Source organism: Pleurodeles waltl, chromosome 3_1 (genome assembly GCF_031143425.1).
Source record: "Pleurodeles waltl isolate 20211129_DDA chromosome 3_1, aPleWal1.hap1.20221129, whole genome shotgun sequence".
In the NCBI taxonomy this organism is placed as follows: Eukaryota; Metazoa; Chordata; class Amphibia; order Caudata; family Salamandridae; genus Pleurodeles; species Pleurodeles waltl.
Window position 1 is genome coordinate 903,246,406 of NC_090440.1, and position 26,459 is coordinate 903,272,864.

Consider the following 26,459-nt stretch of genomic DNA (forward strand, 5'->3'; position numbering starts at 1 on the left):
GCATCATGCATGGTCTACCTGTGTTCATGGGATGAGTCCTGTTTTCCTTCACATATTTGCATGCCAACAAGTGTTTGGAATAGGACATTTGCAATGGGAGTAAATTTTATGTGGTGCCACAGACAAGAGTGTGTTATCATTGATTGTTGGCTGACATATACCTCAACCGTCATTGCATGGGATTTGGCATGTACAACTGCAGGAGCAATGAGGGCAAGATTTGTCTGACTACATTTTTTAGCGACAATGTGCATTTCCAGGTCATTGATGTGGCATCATGTAGCAAAGTGCACTGCACATGTGTAATGGGTAAGGTTTTTTTTACCTGACTGTTAGCATGCATCGTGGAATGTCTTGCAGGTATGTTGGCATAATGTGTGTTTGGGTATAACCATTCATCCACAGACATCTGGGTTTGCAGAAACAAAATGTAGACAGTGATGTAACTTCCCATTGTGCAACATGTTGAGGGCCTTCTACAGGTACTTGCAAATCTCTGTGTCTCTCCACCATAGAAAAGACTAATGGTTTCTACTGATGCAATCAGAGTATGTAAGTGTAAGGTTGTGCTAGACATTAGTGCTGATTTCCCTGAGGCCTGCTGATTCATTGTCTTGTGGATTTTAGGGGCATATCTCCCTGTCAATTTGCACATGATGTCTGTAGTGTACATTTCCATGCCAAATGTGTGGCCTATCAGAGCAACATTAGTACTACCTCCATGACTCCACTGGGACAAATTTCACTCAGTAAAGTGTGCATTGTGGATCTGTTTTGAGTGTAACATGATAATTTCCATGCCACCTTCTCCAGGCTATTGTACGGTTCTCAGCAACATGGCATGTTCTGGGAGCATTATTTCTTATTGTTGTGCTATTGTGTATGTAACAAATAGATGTATGCATAACTTCTGTGGGATCTGTGGGAATGCAGTTGGCATTGGGCTACTATTGTATGACAGCAGGTAAGTGATGTGTGCTCCCTGAGGCAAAGCATTGAAGGTGAAGTGGTATCCTACTTGTTCAGTGGTTACTGTGATTGCAGAACTTCAGCCATGCAATTGTAGTTGTATGAGATCCTGTTTTTCTGTGGGCAACTGTTGACAGTTCAGATGGCATGCATGCATATGGTATGGTACATGTAGGAGCCACTTAGGTAGAGTTTGTTGCTGGGGCCTACTTGACATCATGGTAATGTTTGCTAATCACAACTGCTGTTCAAGTGTGATCATGGACATGTGATGACCCTATTTCTCTTTGTATATGCAGCATCAGCCCAGGCACGTGAAGGAGACAGGGCACAGCCAAGTGGGTAAGCATCTGGCCACTGACACAGAGAGACCCTGTGGCCAGGAGAGTTTGGGGAGTGCCTCTGAGGAGACCAGATCTACATCATCAGATTCTTCCTCCAGTGGCCACTTCATGGTGGTGGTGGACCCATCGGGACATACTCCAGTACCATCCTTGTCCACCACCCCAGTTCTATCGCCACCCTCCCTGTTGTTCCTCACCCACTTGGCTGTGCCCGCTCACCCAAGAGGGTTTGTGTCTCCTTTTCCGCAGGCACCTCTGCCCCAGCTTCTGTTACCTCTGTTGCCCTGAGTGAGGAGGTTATTGGCCTCCTGAGGAGTATCTCTGTGAGGCAGACTGCCATTGTGAATGCTATCCAGTGCATGGCCTACCAACATCAGCAGACCAATGCTTTCCTGGAAGGCATTCATAGTGCCATGTCTGGCCTACAGAGACCTTTTTAGACTCTGGCCTCCTCACTGATGGCAGCCAGTCATCCCCCACCTTCCGCCCCCCCCCCCTCCACCTCCATCTTCCCAATCCAGATCCCCCATTCCCATACCTATCCCAAGCACACAGGCAGATCTGCAGGCACCAACCTCAACACATGAAAGCAGCACACATAAACACAAACACCACAAAACACACCAGCACACAAACACTCAACATACACCCAGACACACATCAGCCACCACCTCCCCAGACAACCCCACTACTTCCACAGCCCACACGCCACATCAAGCATTCCCACAGGCACCATCACAACAGGCAGTGACACACCCATCATACGTACAGACACCACCCTAACAGATACACAGACATCCACCACATCCACCATACCTGCAGACACACCCCAACAGACACACAGACATCACCACATCCACTCTACCTGCAGACACCACCCCAACAGACACACACACATCTACCACTACAAGCATACCTGCAGACACCACCTCAACAGACACACATACATCCACCACTCCCACAGCACCTCCAACCTCCAGCCCCACAAGACAAGCAAACACCCACACTCACACATGCAACAGACAGTACCCAAACATAAGCATACCTCACACATGCACACACCCAAGACATTCACACCAGCACACCAGACAACCTCTCCCTCAATGATGATCCTTGAGGTGCCTGCCTGCCCACGTGATGCCCCTTCCTGTGGAGGTTCCCTGGTAAATGGCTGTGTGCATTTCACATTTCTTTTAAATCAACCCAGTTTGTGGGGGTATACATTTGTCCTGCAATTCATTTTATACCTTTATGTTGTTCCTGAGTAACTTATGTTGTCTGCCTACAGTTGTGTGTGTTTCAGCCTGGCTGCTGATTCATTCACTGTGGTTTGCAATATCTGACTTTGTGGGCAGTGCTGGTGTTACCCAAGACAAAAGTATATGTTGACTGCATGACTATGCGTCTATAAATGCAATTGTGGTGTCATTGCATTGTGTTATGATTGATATGGTAAGTATTTCATCTTCGGTGGTCCAATGTCAGCATGTATGCTGTTAGACTTGTCTCCCTGATATGGACTGTAGATTTATCTCATGTGTGGCAGCTTGAGTTTTGTTTGTGCAGACATGGGGTTGTTCAATTTTGCTACCTTTGCTTGCATTTGACTGTGCATGTGTCCCTTGTGATGTGTGTACCTTACAGCTCCTTCATCTATATGTATGTCCCATGCAGTTGCAGTTGTATTGGCTTTCTTTACTTGCACTTCCACATTGTGCAGATAGGCATGTCACTTGTCTCTACTATTGTTGTCCCTGAAATACATACAGGGCCAGTTCCTTTGCAAATGTTGTTTGGGGGCATGTGTAAAGTGTAATGTGTCCAAGGGCAGCATCCTTTCCTGAGTGTGCCTGATCCCCTCATCCCTACTGTGCAGGTTTTGTTTGCATAGTGAGCTTTGTTTATTTGTCCATCTATCTATTGTGCATCCCATTGTCCTTCTATTGTGTTGCAATGTGGGTGTTAAGTGGGTCCATTGTAGGGCTGATTCATTGGAGAGGTGTTTGTGTTTCATGACATATCCATACATATGTGTGTTGTAGCTGACGACAGTCCATGGCATGTGTACAATGTGAAGGTGTCAGTTGTATTTGTAGATGTGACGTTGCTGTGTTGTTGGTGTTATGTGACACAATGTTGCACACACTTCACTTTCCCTGTGCCTAAGATGTGCAGACATGTGTTTTTATTGAGGCCCGCATGACTCGTAATACAGTGGTCTGATCGCCAAGCAGATGGCAGTCAGACTGCTGCCATGGCACTGCACGGACCGCCAAACTCGTAATGAGGCCCTTTGGTATGTTTTTAGGAATGGGAAAGTGTTAGACCTGACAGCCTTAGGGTGGTCATCGCCCAACTTTTTGCCTGCTTCCCCCCACTTTTCTGACACTGTTTTTGCTAGTTTTAGGTCTCTGCTCACTTTACCACTGCTAACCAGTGCTAAAGTGCATGTGCTCTCTTCCTTAAACATGGTAATATTGGTTCATCCCCAATTGGCATATTTGATTTACTTAGAAGTCCCTGGTAAAATCCACTACAGGTGCACAGGGCCTGTAAATTAAATGCTAGTTGTGGGCCTGCAGCACTGATTGTGCCACCCACATAAGTAGCCCCTTAACCATGTCTCAGGCCTTCCATTGCAAGGCCTGTGTGTGGAGTTTCCCTGCCACTTTGACTTGGCATTTAAACGTACTTGCCAAGCCTTAAATTACCCTTTTTCTACATATAAGTCACCTCTAACATAGGCCATAAGGCAGGGTGCTATAGGTAAAAGGCAAGACATGTACCTATGTGTTTTATATGTCCTGGAAGTGAAAAACTCCTAAATTCGTTTTCCACTACTGTGAGGCCTGCTCCTTTCATAGACTAGCATAAGGACTCCCCTCATATACTTTCTGAGTGGTAGATTCTGATCTGGAACGGGTAACCAGGTCATAATTAATATGCCAGATGGTAACAGAAAATCCTGCTTATTTGGAAGGTTGGATTTCATATTACTATTTTTGAAATGGCACTTTTAGAAAGTGAGCATTTCTCTGCACTTAAAACCATCTGTGCCGTACAGCCTGTCTCCAATCAATGTCTGGTCTGTGCTGGTTGACAGCACCCTTGTGCATTCCACCTGACAGCCACAAACAAAGGACCCTCAGTCACACCTGCATTCATCTGCATATTGAATGGGTGTTCCTGAGCTCAAAGGGTGGAGGGCTTGACACTTACATTTCAAAAGCCAGTGACCTGCCCTCACACAATGGACTGCTAAACCCCCTACTGGGACGCTGGCAGACAGGACTGAGCTGAAAGGGGAACATGTGCACTTCAAAACCATTCTTTGAAGTCTCCCCCACTTCAAAGGCATTTTGGGTATATAAACTGGGTCTCTGACCCCACCAACTCAGACACTTCTGGACCTACCCTTGCATCCTGGCAGAGGAGCTACCTGGCTGACCAAAGGACTCATCTGGACTGATTTGCTGAGAAGCACTACTGTCCTGCTGTTGCCCTGCTGCCCTGTTGGCCTATGACTTTGCTTAGAAGGACTCTACCTCCTGCAAACGTGCTCTCCAATGGCTTGGATTGAGCGTGTTTCCTGTTTTCTGAATTCTCAGGGCCAAATAAACGTAATCTCTTTAGGGAACTCCTTGTGCATCGAAAACCGACGCACCACCTGCCGCAATCGACGCAAAGCCTGCATTGTGTCTGAGAAATCGCCGCACAGATGACTGGAACAACGCAGCCCTGACTTCCCGACTGGAAATTCGAAGCATCACCTACCGGATCGGTGCAGCGCCCGTGCCTTCTTCCAGCGTGTCAAAGATTTTCCCCACACCATCATTGGGCTTCAAAATATCCCTGCAGTGAGGAACCAAGACTGCGTGCCGAAAAATGAAGCAAACCCCTTGTAGCGTGGAAAGATATGACGTATTGTCTGTGCCATGTCAGAAAATTCGACGCAACATTCTATTTTTCCACGCATCTCCTCCGCTGCGGTCTCCGTGCATTGTTATTTTTTACATATACCACGTACCGTGTGGACTCAAGAGACAACTATTAATTTGTAAGGATTATGGCCCTCATTATGACATCGGCGGTGACTGTTAAAGTGGCAGTAATACCGCCAACAGGCTGGCGGTAATTACTGCCAAATTATGACCATGGCGGTGATCCCTCCCATAGATAGCCAATGTACCACACCAAACGCCAGGGTGTTAACACCACTGACCACGGCGGTAGCCAACAACAGCCAGGGGGAAGACAAGGTACCACTTATCATTCTATGACATAGCAAACCACCACGATTTCCAGGGCGGTAACAATGCCATCGAAAGCCTGGTGGAAACACTGCATAGAAAATGGAACACTCTCCAACAGGTACACAGAGGACTCTGTCGCCGCCATGGAACCAGAACTTCAAGTCTTCCCGATGCTCTTCTACGCCATGGTCCTTCTGGAACGCCAACGAAGACAACGACGGTGAGTACAGCCGCCTAGCACACAAGGGAGGGAGGAAAGAAAAGGAGAGTGGCACACACACACACAACACATACCATTCACAAACACACCAAACACACAACCAGCTGCAGAGTAACACCAATGTCACAGGATCCGTGTCTAATTAAAACAAGGACCACATTGAGGTTTAAGTGACACTGTTATTTGATGCCAACAGCCACCATATTGTCCATGCGAAAACAAAAGCATCCGTCAATGTTCAGAAAGGACCAATGGCCGGTCCAAAGTCCAAAAGGCCCACATGGCCACAGGGCACAGTCCAAGGCCCAACTTGACTCCTGACTATCCGGACTCCACTGTGCAGGGGCATCATGTTGGAAATAATGGGCAGGCACCTCAAGTGGAAGGTGGGTGGGGGGCACCTCAGCTGAAGTGGGGAACATGCCCACTGGTTCTGGATGGGGCTCCATGCCCAATTGTTCCTGGTGGGGAGGGCAAGGCCATAGTCTCTGAAGTGGGGAACATGCCCACTGGTTCTGGAGGGGGCTCTATGCCAAATTGTCCACGGTGGGGAGTGCAAGGCTACAGTCTCTGAAGTAGGGAACATGCCCACTGGTTCTGGAGCTGGGCTCCATGCCCAATTGTCCCTGGTGGGGAGTTCAAGGCCACAGTCTCTGAAGTGGGGAACATGCCCACTGGCTCTGGAGGGGGCTCCATGCCCAAATGTCTTTGGTGGGTGGCCTACATGCCCTCTGCTGGAGGTGAGGGCTTCTTGCCCACTGCTGGTGGAGGTGTTACCCTGGCTGTCTTTGCTGGAAGGGAGAGCTCCTTGCTCACTGCTGGTGGAGGTGTTACCCCGGCTGCCTCTGCTGGAGGTGAGGGCTCCTTGCCCTCTGCGGGTGGAGGGGGGCTCTTGCCTCTCTTTGCTGGTGGAGTGGGAACCTTCCCTTTCCTGGGTGGTGGAGTGGGAACTTTCACTTTCTTGCCTCCAGGACTAGGAGGTGCCTCCTCTGTCCCCATCTCCTGTCCCTTGGATTTCACCACCCTAGTCCTCCCTTTCTGAGGCAGACGTGTGCTCACAGTAGGAGTGGCAGCTGTCACACTCTGGGGCTCCCTTGTGCCAGCAGCTGAGGATTTGATGGGATCAGTGGCAGACTGTTTGGCTGAGGTGCTGTGCTGGGTCATTGGGACCCTGCTCTTATGGACAGGACAGGGGGTTGAGGGGGAGGGAAGAGGTCAAAATGAGCAAGGAAAAGCTTCTTAGGGACATTGGGGCAGGATGTGGGAGGAGGGATGGGAGTGGAGGTTGAGGGGACTGGTTGTCAGAGGTTTATGTCTGCTGGACTTGGGTGCAAGTGCATGTACATTTTGCGTATGTGAGGTGGATGGCTGTTGGGAGTCTTAGTGCGTGCATTTGTGTCTCTTAGGAGGGGGGCAGACAGGGTGTGAGAGAACAAAGGGGACACATGGATGGATGTTGTGGAGGTGTCTGCAAGTGAGATGTGTGTGCTGCATGATGTGGTGATGGCTGTTGACGCAGTGCATGCAGGTGTGAGTCCAGATGTGACTGCGAGGGAGGAGGAGGAGGGGGAGACAGTGGAGGCAGTGGATGTGGTTGTGTGTGCAACTGTCTGTTGTTTGTGTGAGTGCTTGTGACCTGAAGTGTGCTGACCGTGTTTGACTGTGGTACTCTTGTCTGATGTTTTGTATGCATGCTTGTCTGTATGTGTGCATGGGATGGATTGGGGTTGAGGAGACTGGGGCTGGGAAGTGGTAGATGGAGGGGGGACATCAGAGAGGAGGCCAGAGCCTAAAACGATCTCTGTAGGGATGCCAAGCCACTGTGGATGCCCTCTAGGAATGCACTGCATTGCTGCATCTGTGATACCAGCCCCTGGATGGCATTCACTATGGTTGACTGCCCTACAGAGATGGATCTCAGGAGGTCAATAGCCTCCTCACAGACTGCGGCAGGGCTCACTGGGGCAGAGCCTGAGGTGCCTGGGGCGAAGAAGATGCCCACCCTCCTGGGTGAGTGGGCACAGGAAACTCGGTGGGAGGCTACTTTGAGGGCAGTGCTGGTACGGGTTGGCGGCTGCACTTGTAGCTGGGGTGGTTCCAGAGGTGTCTGCCACCGCTAGGGAGCTCCCATCGAAGGAGGTATCAGAGTTAGTGTTGTCACCTCCTGTCTCTGCCGTGATGCTCCCCTCGTCCTCTGTCCCACTGGTCCCCAAGGCATTGGTGGACTCTGCCTCCTGGATCCTGTGGGATGCAGCTCCCTCAGTCGCCGGTGCCCCTGCTCCTCCGCCAGATGATGCTAATGCACACATGGATGGGATGACCGAAGAAAATGGGGGGGAGAGAGAAAGGGAGCACTGGGTCAATTGCAGCACCACCACCACAGATGGCATACACATTACCATAGCAACACAAAAAGATGATGGGCGGAGTGCTGAACAATGCAAACACTCACTCGCAGTCACAGATCTGGGTTTAATCCATTGTTCTTTTGCTCACCATTCCACCCCAGTTTGGACCCAGCCATATGCAAATCAGTCTTGACCCATTTTCTCATGGGAACAGTCCAGCCCGAACTACCAGGCCAGTTCCTCCCTGTACCTGAAACAAGCATCCTGGGACCGGTTTCAGGGCATCACCCTTCATCAGCCAGGCTAGCTTGAATCCAGTGGCACAGTGAGCACGGGACCCACATCTGGGCATACCCTTCCCACTTAGGGCAACTTTAGCAACACAAAAGGATGATGGGCGGTGTGCTGAAGAATGCAAACACTCACCCCCAGACACAGATCTGTGTTTTCTCCATTGTTCTTTTCCTCACCATGTCACAACTATTTGGACCGAGCCATATGCAAATCAGTCTTGACCCTGTTCTTCATGGGAACAGTCTAGCCCGAACTGCCAGGCCACGTCCTCCCATTACACATTACCATCACACACAGGGATCAGGATTGGGCACTATGCATCACACTGGCATTCCACTGGCTAGGTACCACAGCAAGATGAGAGCCAATCACTGCCAACTGCACCCCTCCTGGGACCCACTAAGCCCTGTCTGACTGGAATGCGACCTAGCTGGAATTTTTGCTATATACCTATTTACCTTGTGCTGGACCACTCAGCAATGTCTGAGCTGGCATTAAGGGGCACCCACTTACTGAAACCCACCACCAGGATCCCATGCCAGTCAAAAAAAATGGTTGTCATGCTCACTGTACTCACCCCCTTGTGGCTGCTGTGCTGCCCTCAGGCACCCATCCAGCTCTGGGTAGGCCACCGCCAGTATGCTGGCCATCATGGGGGTCAGGCTCTGATGGGCACCCTGCCCTCATTGGGAGACCATCCCCAGCTCGGCTGTCACGGTCCTCCAAGCCCAGTGTCTCAGGTCCTCCCACTTTTTCCTGCAGTGGGTGCTCCGCCTGCTATAGACCTCCAGGGTGTGCACATCCTTGGCAATGGCACGCCACAATCCCTTCTTCTGATGGGCGCTGATCTGCAGAGGTAACACAGACAGGAGGACACCATTAACCATACAATCCGGCCTGTCACACATATGGCTCAAAAATTACATTTCCATCTCCATTGGCACACACATCACCCGGAGCCCTGCATGTACACTACCACCAGACATACCCCACACCTTGTTGCATGCATCGTCCCCATCGTGTACTCACCTGTTGGTCTGGAGGCCCATACAGCTATCTATACAGTGGTAGGACCCCACGCACAAGGCACTCTAACTCCTCCGAAGTGAAGGCAGGGGCCCTTTCCCCCGTTAAACGGGCCATGGCAGGAACCAGGCAGAGGTCACAGCAGCACACGCAGTGTAGGTGTTGTCCTGTGGAAAGTCAGGAATAAAGTGAGGTTATATATAAAAAATGGTAGTTACGTCCGCGGAGGTGTACACCGTCACCGCTGCTGGTGATCCTCATTGGTTGCTGTACTCCATAGAGCCCCATGTTAGCCAATAAGAAATAGCACGGTGGTGCAAGAGTTACATCACTTCCACCTAACCATACTTACAGGACAGGCAGACGCCATTTCATGGTGGTGGACAACAAACAGAAAATTGAAACTGCGTCATTGCTGTGAATTGTACATACATTGTCATTCACATTGTCCAATTACATACATGCCCAGTTGCACTGGGGTGGTGGTTCCATTGTTCAGTTTGTGACACTCTTCTCACTCTTGTGTCCCTTAGCTACCCACCACTGCGGAGAAATAGGAGGAGGAGGCAAGCTCCTGTGTGCTGACCCCTTGTGGACTTGGCTACACTGGAGGAGAGGCAGATAATACTGACCTATAGACTGGACAGGGCCACAATCACAGAGTTGTGTACTCAATCGGAGCCTGGTGTGCTATCAGCTACCTGTAATCCCACTGGGATCCCCCTCTTGTACAAGTTCTATAAGTGCTCCATTTCCTAGCAACTGGTTCTTTCCAAGTGACAGTGGGCTTGGCAGCAGGAATGTCACAGCCAATGTTCTCAATAGTGCTGGCAAGGGTTTTGCCTGCCTTGGTCAAACACATGTGCAGTTACATCGCTTTCTCCCAAGTGGAAGATTTGTCCACTGTGAAGGCTTGATTCTATCCAATGGGACATATTCCTAATATTATTTGGTGATTGACAGTACACATATTGCATTTGTCCCCTCCCCCGCCACAATGAACAGGTGTTCAGGAATCAGAAGAGTTTCCACTCACTCAATGTGCAAATGGTGTGCCTGGCGGACGAGTACATCTCCCACGTCACTGCCAAGTATCGTGGGTAGGTGCATGACGCCTTCGTCCTGAGGAATAGCAGCATCCCAAATGTGATGGCACATTTACAGAGGCACAGGGTGCGGCTGATAGGTGAGCCTGAGTCCCCACCCAAGATATGTCAGTGTATGCCTTTTGGACTCATCCCCCATACCATTGTGTAAGGCTAATGTTTGTCCCTAAAATCTTGCTAGTGACTGGCTACCCACACCTGTTGTGGCTCCTGCCCCCTGTGAGGAACACCAGGACAGGTGCTGAGAATCGGTATAATGATGCACATGGGTGAACCAGGTGAATCATAGAATGTACCTTCGCCTGCTGAAGGCCAGGTTCAGATGCCTCCATATGACAGGTGGATCCTGTGCTACTCCCCTGAGGTCTGCCAGATAGTTGTAGTATGCTGCATGTTGCACAACCTGGTCCTCAGACGACATGTGCCTTATCTGCAGGAGGAGGAGATTGGAAATACCCCTGTGGCAGCAGTGGACCCTGAGGACAGTGAGGATGAGGAGGCAGAGGATGAGGATGTGGACAACAGAACATCAGTAATATAGCATTACTTCCAATGACACACAAGTGAGAACGTGGAACTGACCATTCCTCTAATTATGTATGTTTTCAGTGTGGCTGTAGCAGGATGGCAGTCACTTCCTTTGCATCTCAACTGACTGTCACCTATGCCTTCTCTACTTGCAGATATTGGTGTTATTACTACTGTGCACTGATGGCATGACTACAGACAGCTACAGCTCATCATTTGTATACTATATCAAAGTTCATGTCAATTACACAAGACGTAACTGTTAACATAAGTGCATATTTTCATCACATAAAAACACTATCACTCAAGTTGTGTCCAAGGGTGTTTATTGTAGTGCAATTAATAGGAATGGAATGGGGTGATGGTAGAGGTAAGTCCAGGGTATTGGTCCAGTGTGTTTGTAGCACTGGTCCAGTGTCCAAGGGGCCATATGAAGGGGAGCAATAGCAGTTCAAAGTGGACAAGGTAACAGAGCGGAACACAAGGGGGACATTCAGGAGGGTCTCCTTTCCTGGCGGTGGTCTTGGTCTTGGCAAGTGTCTCTGGCATCTGTCTGTGTCGCAGGGAACATTTGCGGGGTGGTTCACTTTCTGCAGGGGGAGGAGTCCTGGTGGCATATGGGTCCTGTGGCAGGGCCTCCTGTCCACTAGCTGCAGCAGATTTGGTGGGCTGTTCAGTTGACTGGCTAGTGGAAGGGGCCCGCTGGTGTGCTGTACATTCCTCATGATGTTGGCCGTATCAGCCAGCACCCATGCTATGGAGACCATGGTGGTGTTGAGGGCCTGCAAATCTTCCCTGATCACCTGATGGTGTACCTCCTGCAGCCGCTTGTTCTCCTGCATGTTGTTAAGTATCTAGCCCATCTTGTCCTGAGATTGTTGGTAAGCCCCCAGGAGATTAGTGAGTGCCTTCTGGAGAGTCGGTTCCCTGGGCCTATTCTCCCCCTGGCGTACAGCTGTCCTCTGAGTGTCCCTGTCCCCCTGTGCCTGTGTCCCCTGAACAGTATGCCCACTGACCACAGGACCCTGATTGTCTTGGCTGTGAGGTGTGGACTGGGGTTCCTGTACAGGTGGGCACACTGCTGAGTGGCATGTCCTGGGGACAAAGGTGTAAGGACATTGGGTGGGTGCTGTGGTGTTGGACACTGACTGGGGAGGCTCTGTGGTGGACTGGGAGTGGGCTGGGGTGACCGACTGACCAGTGGTCCCTGAAGGGCCAGGTAGTTCATCCAGATCCAGAAGTCCAGAGTTGCTGTCATCACTGGGGGCATCTTCTGTTTGGGGACTGGATAGTCATAGTGCCTCCTCCCCGCTGGGATTGGCTGAGGCACCTGTGGGGATGTAAGTGATGTATTATGGTTCATGTCTTTGACATATTGTTCATCCCTAGCTTCCCCTATATCATTGCTGTTGCCCTGCCACCTTTGTTTGTGTATGGTGATGTATTATGGGATTGTTAGTTCTCCATGCTGTGCATGCTTTGGTGTTGGGTGTACATGCATGGCTGGGAGGGCTGTACATGCATTGGTATGGCATGCAGTGCTTGGCATTGGGGTTAGTCGTATGTGTAGATGCACTGTGTGGGATGGAATGGATTGATGGGAGTCAGGGTGAGGGGTGAGATGGCATGCAGGTATGGGGGGTGATAAGTAGTAAATATTGACTCACCAGTATCCAGTCCTCCGGGTACTCCAGTATCCTGCATCCCTCAGGATGCAGGACAGCCATGACTTGCTCCTCCCATGCTGTCAGCCGTGGGGAGGAGGTGGGGGTCCACCACCAGTCCTCTAGATGGAGAGATTATGCCTTGATGCCACAGAATGTACCTTCCCCCGTAGGTCATTCCACCTTTTCCTGATGTCGTCCCTTGTTCTTGGATGCTGTCCCACGACATTAACCCTGTCCACGATTCTCCACCATAGCTCCATCTTCCTGGCAATGGAGATTTGCTGTCGCTGTGGCTCTACCCTGACTATTTCCTCCACCATGACCTGCGACTCCTCATCTGTGAAACGGAGGTGCCTTAGTGGGAAATGGGTGTTGTGTGGTGTGTGTTGTGCAGAGGGTGTTGAGTAATGTGGTGGGGTGTGGGATGTGGAGTGTGTGACGGATGTATGGGTGGTTGTGATGTGTGTGTAGTTGTCTCTCTGATTTGGGTGGCTAACTACTGCAGTCTTTTCATGATGGCAAAGGGTTGTGTGTAATGTGGGTGTGTGTTTTATAGTGCTGTGGGTGGGCGGGTGTGGTGTGTGTATGAGTGTCAGTGTGTGATTTTAGTTTTGGCCAATGTTGTGTTGTTTTACATTTGGGTGGCCATTCTGACCACACCGGTGTGTACCGCCAATGGTTTACTGCCGTTTTATTAATTTTAATAGTAGGTTATATTTTAGTAGTGGGTTTTAGAGGAATAGGATTGCAACATAATTTAATTACAATATTTTTTATTTTAATGTTAATTTATTTTTAATGTAAATTAAATATTTCATTTACTATTAATTATGTGAATTATTACATTTTTGTAATTGCTGTTTAATTTGTTTAGTTTTTATTTCTTTAATGTGTAGCTTAATTTTCATATGCTGGTTACTAATGTGATTTTTAATAAGGTGATATTTATTTTAGAGGAATAGGGTGGAAAAATATTAAGGCCCTCATTCTGACCCTGGCGGTCTTTGACCGCCAGGGCGGAGGACCGCGGGAGCACCGCCGACAGGCCGGCGGTGCTCCAATGGGGATTCCGACCGCGGCGGTAAAGCCGCGGTCGGACCGGCACCACTGGCGGGCTCCCGCCAGTGTACCGCCGCCCCATTGAATCCTCCACGGCGGCGCAGCTTGCTGCACCGCCGCGGGGATTCCGACCCCCCCTACCGCCATCCAGATCCCGGCGGTCCGACCGCTGGGATCCGGATGGCGGTAGGGGGGGTCGCGGGGCCCCTGGGGGCCCCTGCGGTGCCCATGCCACTGGCATGGGCATTGCAGGGGCCCCCGTAAGAGGGCCCCTACATGTATTTCACTGTCTGCTGCGCAGACAGTGAAATACGCGACTGGTGCAACTGCACCCGTCGCACAGCTTCCACTCCGCCGGCTCGATTCCGAGCCGGCTTCATCGTGGAAGCCTCTTTCCCGCTGGGCTGGCGGGCGGTCTGAAGGCGACCGCCCGCCAGCCCAGCGGGAAAGTCAGAATTACCGCCGCGGTCTTTCGACCGTGGAACGGTAATCTGACGGCGGGACTTTGGCGGGCGGCCTCCGCCGCCCGTCAAGGTCAGAATGAGGGCCTAAATCTTTAATATTGTTATATTATTTTTATTTACATATACCTGATTAAAGTATAATTAAAAATGTATATTAATGTCATACTTATAATGTTAATTATTTGTTTATCAGAGATCTAATTAGTTTCATGGTACATTTTGTTTTAAACTCAGTATGTGAAATGATTTTTCTTTTTAATTTGTATTTGTTTTTAGCATTTATTTAAACGTTTTCCTTTTTTTTGGTAGGGAAGTTAATGGTATTATAGATAAATTCACTATATGTTTTAACCTTTTTCTTGTAATTTAATATAATTTGTTTTTGTTAAATAATGTAGCATGTATTTTTCTATATTATTGGATAATTTTCTTTTATTAGCTATTGAAATATTCTTAAAACGTGATTAGGCATTGTCTTCTGATGCGTAACCCATCCAAAGTCTTATGATTCACCTACTGTTGCTCAGACTCAATTGGGAATAGTAAAACTAGCCCCTCCAATGTGCAGCAGTTCCCCTACTATTGTTTAGATTAAAGTGGAAGTTGTAAACCTAACCTCCCGAACTCCAACACCTTCCCTACGCTTGCTTATCCTGGAGTGGGAAATGGTACTCTAATTCCTCTGAAGTTCAACACTTTCCCTTCTGTGCTTAGACTGGAGTGGTATTAGGAAATAAAACAGCTCTGAAGTCCATCTCTTTCTCTGATATTACTTAGACTGAAGTGGGAATAGTAAATTTAACTTCTCCGAAGTCAAACACTTTCTCAACTGTTGCCTACGCTGAGTGGGAATAGTAAATCTCACCTCTCTGAAGCCCTGCACTTTCCTTACTGTTTCTTAGACTAGAGTGGGCATAGTAAATCCAACCCCTTTGACGTTCAACACTTTACCTTCCTACTGCTTAGACTAGAGTGGGAATAGTAACAGTACCCTGTCGGAAATCAAACTTTCCCTACTGTTGGTGAAACTGGATTTATCTTATTATTAGTTTTAATACTGTTTGTTCTTATTTTGTAATATTTATGTTTTAGAAGGCATATATTATTTTCAGTAAAATAAGTTTTTTGTTGCGGTTTAACATGTTAATATTTAATATAATGGTTAAATTAAATAGGACATTTTATAACTCAAGTATTTACAATTTATTTAGTTATTATTCTTTATATTATGTTAGTAGTTTACTTGTGAATAGATTTATATTTGCTATAAGATATATATACATATATTTATATAGTGTACTTAATTTTTTATGTGTATATTTAATTTAAAATTGTAAATAGCATTATGTTTATGTATTATTATATAAATATTTACTTTAGGTTACATTGTTGTTGCTTGTACATATGTTTACTATGTTTTCAGTGTTAATTCTTTAAATAAATGTATTTTGAAAAACTGTGAAATTATTTGTCTTTTCTTTCTTAAAATACATATATATTTATAGGCAACTAAATAAGTAAAGAAACATATTTCTTTTACATGGTATTGATTGTATATATTTTAATATTTATAATGTATTAAGTTGAAGACTGTATATATGAAAAAAATATAAGTGTACCTGTTTTGGATGATATTTCTTTCTACAATATTTTTGACTCAATATTTTTGTCATCTCCATTACATGTATAGAAACACAATATTGTGGTATACCATATTTATTACTCAATATTTTTGTCAACGATATTTCTACCATGACATTCTGTCAGACAGACCTTATTATTATATAAAGGGGAGAGTTTTACCTGTTAAAAGTGGTATTTTAACAGGCCACACTCCTGGTTTTACACCACAGGAGTCATGCTACAACATTGGGCCTGAAGCCCTGTTTTCCTTCGTTACACTAATGGATGGCACAATATGTGCTGCAGACCACAGATGGCATTTAACTTATCTGCATCATAAAAGGATCATAAACTATAGCTTTACAGGAAAGTTAAATATGCCACTCAAGGATAGGACAGTATCTACATGTTTTGTTAGTCAGAGATCATATACTGGACACTGGACTGCAGTGGCCCTAGGAGCAGCGTTTCAACACAATTGATACAATTCAGCAAAAAGTGATGTTTTCTCACATTGACTGAACCAGGTTTCAAACTCCAACCATTTGTTTAGGGGTTCATCATAAGGTCATACCAATCAATGTTGTGAATTGTTTTTTATATTGAGAATATTGCTATATTTTCCCCTTCCTAATCACCATAAATAGCGAGTATTATTCAATAATGAATGGTGGCTTACTATCGGCATGGGGATCCTATTACCGATCAGCCTCCTCTCTCAGTATTCTGCTTTCGGTGATATTTAGGAGTCCCTTCCTTATCCCAATTGTTGTGACTTACCTTCCTCCTTCATATTGTCCATCTCTCCCAGCATAGGAAGCAAATGATGACATTTTGAATGATATTTGTAGACACACCTTGTCCCTTATAGACAGAATGTGGACCAGGGTGCACATACATTGACCACTGCATCTCCTACAGAGGTGTCACCCATGGGTAGAAAGTCATGGCATAACTGGCAGAACTGATGCAGCTATGGAATACCTCTAGTCCCATGGCCAGACTGCCTGGCCAGATCCCCCAACTGATTCCTTAAGGATTTTGTTTGTATCATGGCATCACCATTCTGTGAAGAAGATAAGGGAAACTCTGATTCTACATATAGAGTAAGTATTGGCGAACACCATTGGACCCCAATACCTTTCAAAATCGAATTTTTGGCTATGGCTCCAACTGGAAACAGTGAACAACAATGAAAGCATTTGTCACAGATTGAGAGTTCAGATGCAGACAACTTTTGGCAACAATTTCATTAAATCTATTTAATGCATGTATGACAATTTTCTTTAGCAAACTAATAGTTCTGTCTGATCTAGAACTGGATCAAATGCAAAAAAGGTGATGGGCCGGTTTCGGCCTTACCGTGGCTCGTCTCTTCCGTGAAGCCAGGTTCCAAGTCTAGGCAGGCCAAAAAGCCATCTTGGGTTGCTTGTGTTTCAGTTCTGAGACAAACTGGCTTGGCAGTTCAGGTTGAAAGGTTCCTATTGGAGCAGATAAAGTTCTGAGATGGAATTTTCAATGTTCTCTCCTAGTACATCTATGTAGAGGGACAGCACATTTGTAACATCATCCTGCAGCAATAGCAGCACATCTACTGGGTTCATTAGGAAGGGTGTCCTCCACTTCTCCACCCATTTCCTGTTCTCCCTTTCTACTTCAGTCCACTACGGGCATTGGGAAAACATGTCAGCTGCTTGTATTGTCTATGCACTTCTGGCTTTACACCAGCCTGGCTCACTATCAGGCTTATAACCAAGTCCCAAAAACCTCTTCCAAATCTGAATTTATACTATTTCAGTGTAGGTGCTTCATTATTGCACAAGTATGACTAGACCAGCAGGTCAATAAGAGAGGATGCAGTTTTCTAGATGTTATGACATCTAACTCAATGGTAAGGAGGGTTCTGAGAGGTGTGCCACAGCAAGTTGATTTTACTGTTAATTTGATAATAGGTCAACCATTGATAAACATTTTATGAGAGCTATTCAGCCAGATGATTTAGAGGAGTGCATAACACTTTGCAGAACTAAAACTGATACATTTCCATACAGCCATAAAGGCCAAGGGCCTTATTACGAGTGTGGTGGTCTGGACCTCCACCAATGCAGCAGTCCGACTGCCCCATTACAACCCTTGCAGTCGAACTGCCAGGGAACCGACAGCTCCACCAGGATCTCGGATCCCTGGGGTCTGGAGGATGGTGGCAGTCCTAATCCACCAGGGCAGCACTGCAAGCAGCGCTGCCCTGCGGATCACGACCAGCGGTTTCCAGCAGTTTCATTTGGCATGGACAGGGCAGGGGCTCCCTGGCCGTCACCGACACAATGTTCACTGTCTGCTTTACTCTTAAGCTCTTATGGGAAGCTCTTAATTTGCCAACTTTTAGAACTGGTGGGATAGCCTGGAAGTTGAACCTTTAAAGAGGCCACCCATAGCTGCTTTACACACCTGATGGGTTTTGGCAATGTAGTAGGAGGGCAGAATGCATGGCGGAGGTCTGTCCTTAAATCAGTATGACCCATTCTATACAGTGTGTCAAAGTGGAAACACTTGTCTATTTAATAATGAATTAAACATGTGTACCTACAGCACTGCATGCATCACTTGGCATACAGTGAAGATTGACTCTGTTCTTTTGAGAGGTATAAAAAAACTAAACTACATTATGGGAAATTGTTACGATAGAGGGCAAAATATAAATTAATCATTTTGTGAAGCTACTGCTGCAGAAAACTATATACATTTTGGAATCTGTTAAAAAGAGATGGATACAACTACTTAAGTTGTGAAATGCATGATGTTAAAGGACAAGGTAGATCTATATTCATAGCATTTACATCCTCTTTAGAGAAAAATCAGTCACAAGAAACTAAAGCCAACACAAGGATTCAAAAATATTTTAGTCACAACTAATTCTAAGATAGATCGGTTGAGGTACATTTGGCGTTCTTCCAGGAGGACAGAACCTGGTGGACAACGGCATTATATCCACTGCACTCTACAGCTGCTACAGAATTGTGATATCAGCCAATTAACAAGTTGTGAGATCCTGCTCCCAATTTGGAAAACAGTGATTATGAAACTTAAATTGTTATATATATTGATTTCCACAACTGGTAACAACACTTACAAAGTTTTTGGTAAATAACACCTGGGGTATTGATCTGAAACTTAGTGCAACTGGGTTTTGCGACATTGTTCAACAAGTTAAACACATGTCCAACATATGTGCTCTCCTTTCCTGGGTCTAAATACAGAAAACACCACAGGCAACATTCGGGCACCTCTTCTGTCCTTTATGCATTGACAGGATTTTTTTAGGGTGTAAATGGAATGCCTTTTGCATAGACAAAGATCTGATGTTACTTCTTATTGCATTACATACACGGACGGGTTAAATGGAAAACAAAGCTTACTCGTTTTTTGTACCAAGTACATCATTATTAAAAATGTATCTTTTTAAATAAACATCTTTGGGATTTAAAGAGATCTTTGGATCTTCACCCAAACTTTCTGTATATGCTAGCCAATGACCCACAGACAACCCTCAATGCTGCCTGCAAAATCCCAGTGGATTATAGCTCCTAAAGTCAGTTTAAGAGGAGTGCTTTGAGTGGAATTGCCTGAGAATTAATCAGAAGAAGATTGCTGGGAAAAGGAGGAAGCATTTAGTTGGTGTCTAAAATGGTCAACCTTAGACCAGACCAGGTCAGCTTCTTCAAATATTTTGCGCCAATGTTCTCAGAATTCGAATTTAGCATGTATGCTTTGTCAAACATATTATAAAAACCCATTTACCAAGCAATTGAACTGTGAACCTTTATTTGCATAACCTCAGCTTACCAACTTCTGCTGTTGCATTTTAGTGACCCTTTATGTGACCGGGATTTGAGAACTTAAAAATCTGAAACTACCTACTTGTTTATGTAAGACTAGCCTCATTTAAATAATGATGATGGAGCTGAGAGAACAAAGCTTTGTGAATCATGCTTTGAACTATTCGATATTCCTCTGTTAAAGGCGATGTACTTGGTGAAGGGTGCTCATACTACTAAGCAATAATGTAATGGCATGCCACCCTTAAGGATGTCTAATGAGAAATATAATTTAAAGAATCAGAAGTGAAATGCATAAGGGGCTGAAAGTAGGGTGTGAAGGTCTGCATTGCAAGGCAAAATAAAACTGTCTCCCATTAAGATTCATCTGCCAAAAAACATGTGAATTCATATAATTAGGGCCTGACTTATACTTTTTTAGCACCTCATTTGCGTCATTGTTTGATGCAAAAGCGGCACAAACTTACAAAATTTAATTATACTCTGTAAGTTTATGCAGCTTTTGCGTCATGAAACAAATCAGGCCCTCATTCTTAAACTCTGATGTGAAAGGCTAGTTTAAGACTTCTTTGGAAATGAGATTCTAATTTATTCACAAACCTAGAAATCCTTAATGACTAACTATTGTTGACGTAGAAGTGTCTGTAAACCATATCTGACCAAAATCCTATGTGTACAAACGCATGCAGCTTTATCTAAACTACGTCATCATTCCAATAGCCTGATCCAGTCAACCTTTATCAACCAGACTTTGTTTGTGCTTGTGACCTTGTGAAGAAACACTTGCCTCTGTATGACTTTATGAACTTCTATATGTAAAGTTTGTTTTCTAGAAGGAGCTCCCAAACGACATCAGGTATGTAGTTCAATTGTTATCACATGTTTACTCATTAACATTATTAATTTTTTAATAATGTGTTGTTAGGGCATTACTGTTTAATTTAGGACGACAGATTCTATTTCTGCATATAATCTGCATTCAGTTAACTAGGATGATGTGATGCATACAGGAAATGGTTTTATTGCAATGTCTTAATCTCAATTTTTCTAAAGAGTGTATTTTGTGATGTTCCTTTGTAGCATTCTGTCATCTTGCAATGAGAATGTAACCGTTTTAAATGCCTATACTATGTATAATGATGAATGAAGAAATAATTCTCATGGCATCACCATTCTATTCAGATAATGAGAAAAACTTTGGCTCTACATATAGTGTACGTATTGGTGAATACCAATGGACCCCAATACCTTTTAATATCGAGTTTTGGGCTATGGCTCCAACTGGAAACAGTGTACAACAATGAAAGCATTTTGTCAGAGATTGAGAGGTCAGATACACACAACTTTTGGCAACAATATCATCAAATCTGTTTAATGCATGTATGACCTTTTTTTAGCAAACTGTTATGCCTGCTCCAGCACTGGCTCAAATGCACAAAAGGTGATGGGCTGATTTCGGCCTTACTGGGGCTTGTCAGTTGGGTGTGCTTCCAAGTCTTGGCAGGCCAAAAAAGCCGCCTGGGGTTGCGTGTGTTTCAGTTCAGAGACTACCTGGCCTGGCAGTTCAGGTAAACTGTTCCCATTGGAGCAGATAAAGTTCTGAGGTGGCATTTTCAATGTTCTCTCTCAGTACGTCTACCTAGATAGACAGCACATTTGTAGTATCATTGAGATAGGGACTCAGTTCAAAATTAATAATGGCAATAAAGAAAAGCTAATATGAAATAAAACAAGAGCACAAGTTAAAAAACATAGTGGCAAGAAGGTCACGAAAGTTTAAGATGGAGGTTTTGTGTCAATTACTTAGATTATGCCAAGAACTAAAAATTAAAGTGGCATTAAATTCACCAGCGTGTAAGAAAAAGGAGTAGAGATTAATGCATGACATTGATTGACATTTGTAAAGCATGAAAGCTGCGTCCAGAAGAAGCCTCCCAACACTGCCATTTAGTGACTAACAAATCCTTAAAAGGCACTAGTTAGAAAGGTTTTCAAGCCTTTTTAAAAAATAAAAAATAAACTTCAGAGGTAGATTTGCTCAAAGCTAGTGAGAGATCATTCCACAGTTTGCCCGCTAAGAAGGCATAGTAGCAACCTCCCCTTCTAGCTTTATAGATTACAAGGATAATTAGGAGGCCCTGCTTAGCTTACCAGTCTATTAGAAACCAGATGCCATAGGTATTTTTGTGGTCGATACCGGGTCCGATTTGCAGAATCTGTCCATTTGCGACGACAAATATGCTTTTTTTAAATGTACAAAAGCACATAATGTGATTCGGTAACACGTTACTGAATCACAATTTGTGTTAGCGATTCGGTATTTGGAAGGGGAATGTTTAGGGTGTCCCTTCCAAATACTGAATTGCAGTGCTACATATAAATGTTTTGCAACCAAATTCCGGTCGTAAAACATTCATTTTTTACCCACACCTTAAAGGGCGTGGTAACCTTTTGCAAAAGAGAAGGGGTCCCCCAGGGAAGGGAATGCAAAGAAAATATATATTTTAAGACAAAACAGTGGTCCCACAGACAGAGGTCCCATTACCTACTCTTAAAAAATGAAACTTCAAAGTTTCATATTTTCTTTATAAACAGATTCTGTTTTCCTTTAAGGAAACAGGCTGCATTTAAAAAAAAAAAAGGTTTGCTTTATTCAAGAAGCAACCACAGACATGGTGGTCTGCTGACCTCAACAGGACACCATCCCTGTGATGGCTGCGATCCTAATGGGTCGCAAATTGTGATCTACCTCAATAATATTCATGAGGTATGTTGGTTTGAGACCTCCTAAAAATTGCTTTTTAAAAATGTAAGTTTTCATACAACAGGAATTGCAATTTCCAAATTGTGATTCTGTAAGAGGAGCAATAAGGAAATTGCAGTTCTACATGTTTGTATATCCGGCCCTAAGGGCCAGTTATACAAAGCATCTTTGAGGTACGAAACAGCCCGATCTGGCCGTTTTTACCACAAAAATGCTTTTATATGTGTCCAAGCACAAATTGCGATTCGGTAATCCGCACCAGATTGCAATTTGTGTTTGCAATTCAGTATTTGAAAGGGGCATGTTTCAGGCATCCCTTCAAATACCGAATTGGAATGGGATGTATTAATATTTTGCGACCCAATTCTGGTTGCAAAGCATCAGTACTTACTGTCTACTCTTAAAAAATGAAACTTTAAAGTTACATTGTTTTATTTTAAAACGCATGACACTTTCTTTTAAAGAAAATGAACTGCATTGAAAAAAAGAGAAATATTGCTTTATTAAAAAGCAATCGTAGACATGGGGGTCTGCTGACCTCTGCAGGCCACTATCTCTGTGATGGCTGTGATTCCAAGTGGATTGCAAACTGCGACCTCCCACATTAATATTCCAGAGGTAGGTCGATTTGGGATCCATTTGGAATCACTATCTAAAATCTGTATGTTTTCTTAGATTAGGAATTGCGATTTCCTGATTGCGATTCAGTAAGAATTACAATTAAGAAATCACAATTCCTAAATTTGGCCCATATTACCACATCCTAGTGCTGACGTAAGTTGGTCCTTTATTCTATAATGCTTTAAACATGATGAGTAAGATATAAATGTATTTTTTTATGTGCAGGCAGCCAGTGCAACTGCCTGAGGTGGGGATAGATACGCTTTCGCCTGGGCAAATTAAGAATCAGCCTTGTGGCTGCATCCTATACCAACTGAAGCTTTCAGTTGAGGCCCCAGAAATCCCTAGAGTTTGTCTAGTCTATTCTAGAGGTTATTAGTGCATATACTATGAATTTCCTCTCTCAAGATGGAAGGAATGTTAAGATCTTTTTCAGAGAGACGTTATAAAGAACTATAGCAGCAATAAGAAATGGGATGGCACACTTTGCCTTGGCTTAGGGTCCTGTATTCGATTATTTGAATCTTACAAGAGGCAGCCATTAATATCAGTTACCACGGAATAGTACAACTATTATATGAATTGTGCCCATTGAGAGCTCCCAGTTCTGAATGAATGAACAAATTAATTTTAAGCATTGCCACCAGAATATGTTGTGAAGCAGTCTCAGTTGTTCTTCTCTGTTGGGTTTAGATCATTACCCTCATCTTTGAACTGGTCCACGTGATAGTCCAGTTTCATGATTTATGGCAAGGAAGTCCAAATATTACTACATTTATAAGAGATGTCTGCAAAGTTCTGGCATGCATAGATTAATTTATTTACTGACTACAGTGGAAAGACTTGCAAACACCCTGTAATCAAGCCTAACAGAATGGATAATTCCTGAACCATGGTTCTGAAGGAACAATCAGGGTATAGGAAAAGGTACCCCACAGTGACCACTTTATTATGCATACTCAGATTTAGGAAACAAGACTGACATAAAGCCAATTTCTGTATGTAGTAATACTAACAATGTAATTCCAGTACTTTGACAAACCAGCTAAAGCCGTATCTAGGCTAAATCTACCACAACTAGGATAAATATTAGAACTATTTATGGATCATAAGTAGACAATGAGGACATCATTATTACCTTAGAATAACTGACATGGATGTTCTTTTCTTTAGTCTAGATCACTAACCATTTTATTTGATGCATTAAGCCCACTTTTGTGCAGTCACATGTATTACACAAGTCTTGCTAATGCAATTATGTCAGCATTGGCTGTAGTCCATTTGGCTTTGTTAAAGCGTTGTTAATGTTTGTTTTCTTTGTAAATGGTTTTGTAAAATATTATTACAAAATAAACTTATAATAAAATAATAATAAGCTTTAAGAGAATTCAAATAAAGTTTACTTTAACATGAATTTAATTTATTGTATATGTCTCCCTTCTGTTGTCAGTAAGCTGCCCAGTCCCTCCCACCTCCCTCCATTGTCAGCTTGCTTCCCCAAACCCTCCTGCCTGCCCTCCATTGTCCATGTGCTGCCCCAGATCCCCTCCCAGACCTCTTTTGTTGGCTTACTGATCCAGATCCTTCCAACTGCCCTCCATTTTCAGCTTGCTTCCCCAGCTCTTTCCTCTCACCTTCCATTATTACATTGCTGCCCAAGCCCTTCAGGCCCACTCTCCATTGTCAGCTTGCTTCCTCTGCCACTCTTGCCCATCCTCTGTGGTGAGCTTGATGCTGCAGCTCCTCCTGTCCACTCTGCCTTGTCACCTTGCTTCCCCATCCCCAGCTGCTTACCCTCCATTGTCAGCTTGCTTCCCAATTCTCTGCTGCCCTCCATCCATTCTCAGCCTGCTTTCCTGTCTCCTCCAGGTCACCCACTATTGTCACCTTGCTTCCATATCCACTCCTACCCACCCTTCATTGTCAGCTTGCTTCCCCAGCCCATCCCATTCACTCTCCTTTGTCAGCCTGCTGCAAAAGTTCCTCCCAGCATCCATCCATTTTTAGCGTGCTTCCCTATCACCTCCTGCCCACCCCATTGTCAGCTTGCCTTCCAATACCTACCCTCCCACACTCTATTAACAATTTGCTTCCCCATCCTCTCCCACCCTCCCTCCATTGTCAGCTTGTTTCTCCGGCCCCTCCTGCCCACCCCTCATTGTCAGCTTGCTTCCCCATCCCTTCCCTCCCTGCCTTTATTGTCACCTTGCTTTCTCAACATCCACTATCAGCTTACTGCCCCAGCACCATCTGTCCACTCTCCTTTGTTCGTCTGCATCCCCATTCGCTCCCACCCTATCTCTGTTGCCTGTTTGCCATCCCACTTCCATTGTGCGTTTGCTTTCTTATTGTCTCTAACGTCTTTCCTCCAACCTGCCTACTTCTGTCCTGGCACCCCTACCTCTGTGTTTCCTCACATCCCAACTCACTCCACCGTTTGTCTTTTTTTTAAATTAAAACACGTGCTGTAGCACTGGCCACATCATAACACTTTTTTTTCCAATTAGTTTTTTTGGTCATGATACACAGTAGCCGTGCTTCTGTACAGCATGGCTAGAAATCATCAAAGCCATAAGCACTCATAAGCAAGACCTTCCCCTTTGACACCTTTGTCTATGTTTTTGCCACTGCTGGCTGTCTCAGAAGAGTGATGCCCACTTTTAGTTTATCCTGCAGTAAGTGCCTGACATTGTGGCTTCATTATTAGCCAATTAAAAGCCACTGGTCTAATCAGTACTTGGGATTTAAGAGTGGTGTGTGAAATATGTGGGGTTTCCAGCAGAAGCAGCCTCATTTGTAGGTCAGGGCAGGACTTAAAACCTTCCCTTTCACCCAAGTAGGTATGAACCATTTGCTGTGAGCCCCAGTCTGTGTGTATTCACCCATGGTGAAATCATGAAATGAGTGGGAGCTAGCAACCTTCCCTTTGAGCCCATGTCATTATTTTCATTGTATTATGTGTGTGAGTATTGTGAATTTGCCCAAACAGTGAAACTTGCATCAAAGTTTTCTCGCAAAGCCCATGTCAATATCTTTCCATCCTAATGTCAGCGTGTCCCTGACCAACCCACTTTCAGTGTTGCCATATCTTAGCGTTGGTATCTCTCAATGTTGGTGTCTACATGCCCCAGTGCTGGCGTCTCCATGTCTCAGTGATGTATCGCAAAGTATCGTTGTCCACCGGTACCAGTGTCAGCGTCTCCATGCCTCAGTGTAAGTATTTCCCAATGTTAGTGCATATCACTTACTGAGAATAGAGTTTGGTTGTCAATACACTAAACATCAAAATTGAAATGCTGAAAAATATTTCAAGAAAAGCTCACCTTACATGAGTGAC

At 45.0% G+C, this 26,459-nt stretch overlaps 1 long non-coding RNA gene across 2 annotated transcripts in view; it reads right to left on the minus strand.

Annotated features, from left to right (window-relative positions):
- Positions 1–26,459, minus strand: part of LOC138284750 (uncharacterized) — a 39,807-nt gene that overhangs the window by 8,943 nt on the left and 4,405 nt on the right. For both annotated transcript variants that reach the window (XR_011201453.1, XR_011201454.1), the window contains exon 2: positions 17,264–17,382. This is a non-coding gene — a long non-coding RNA (uncharacterized lncRNA). The remainder of the gene's footprint in view (positions 1–17,263; positions 17,383–26,459) is intronic.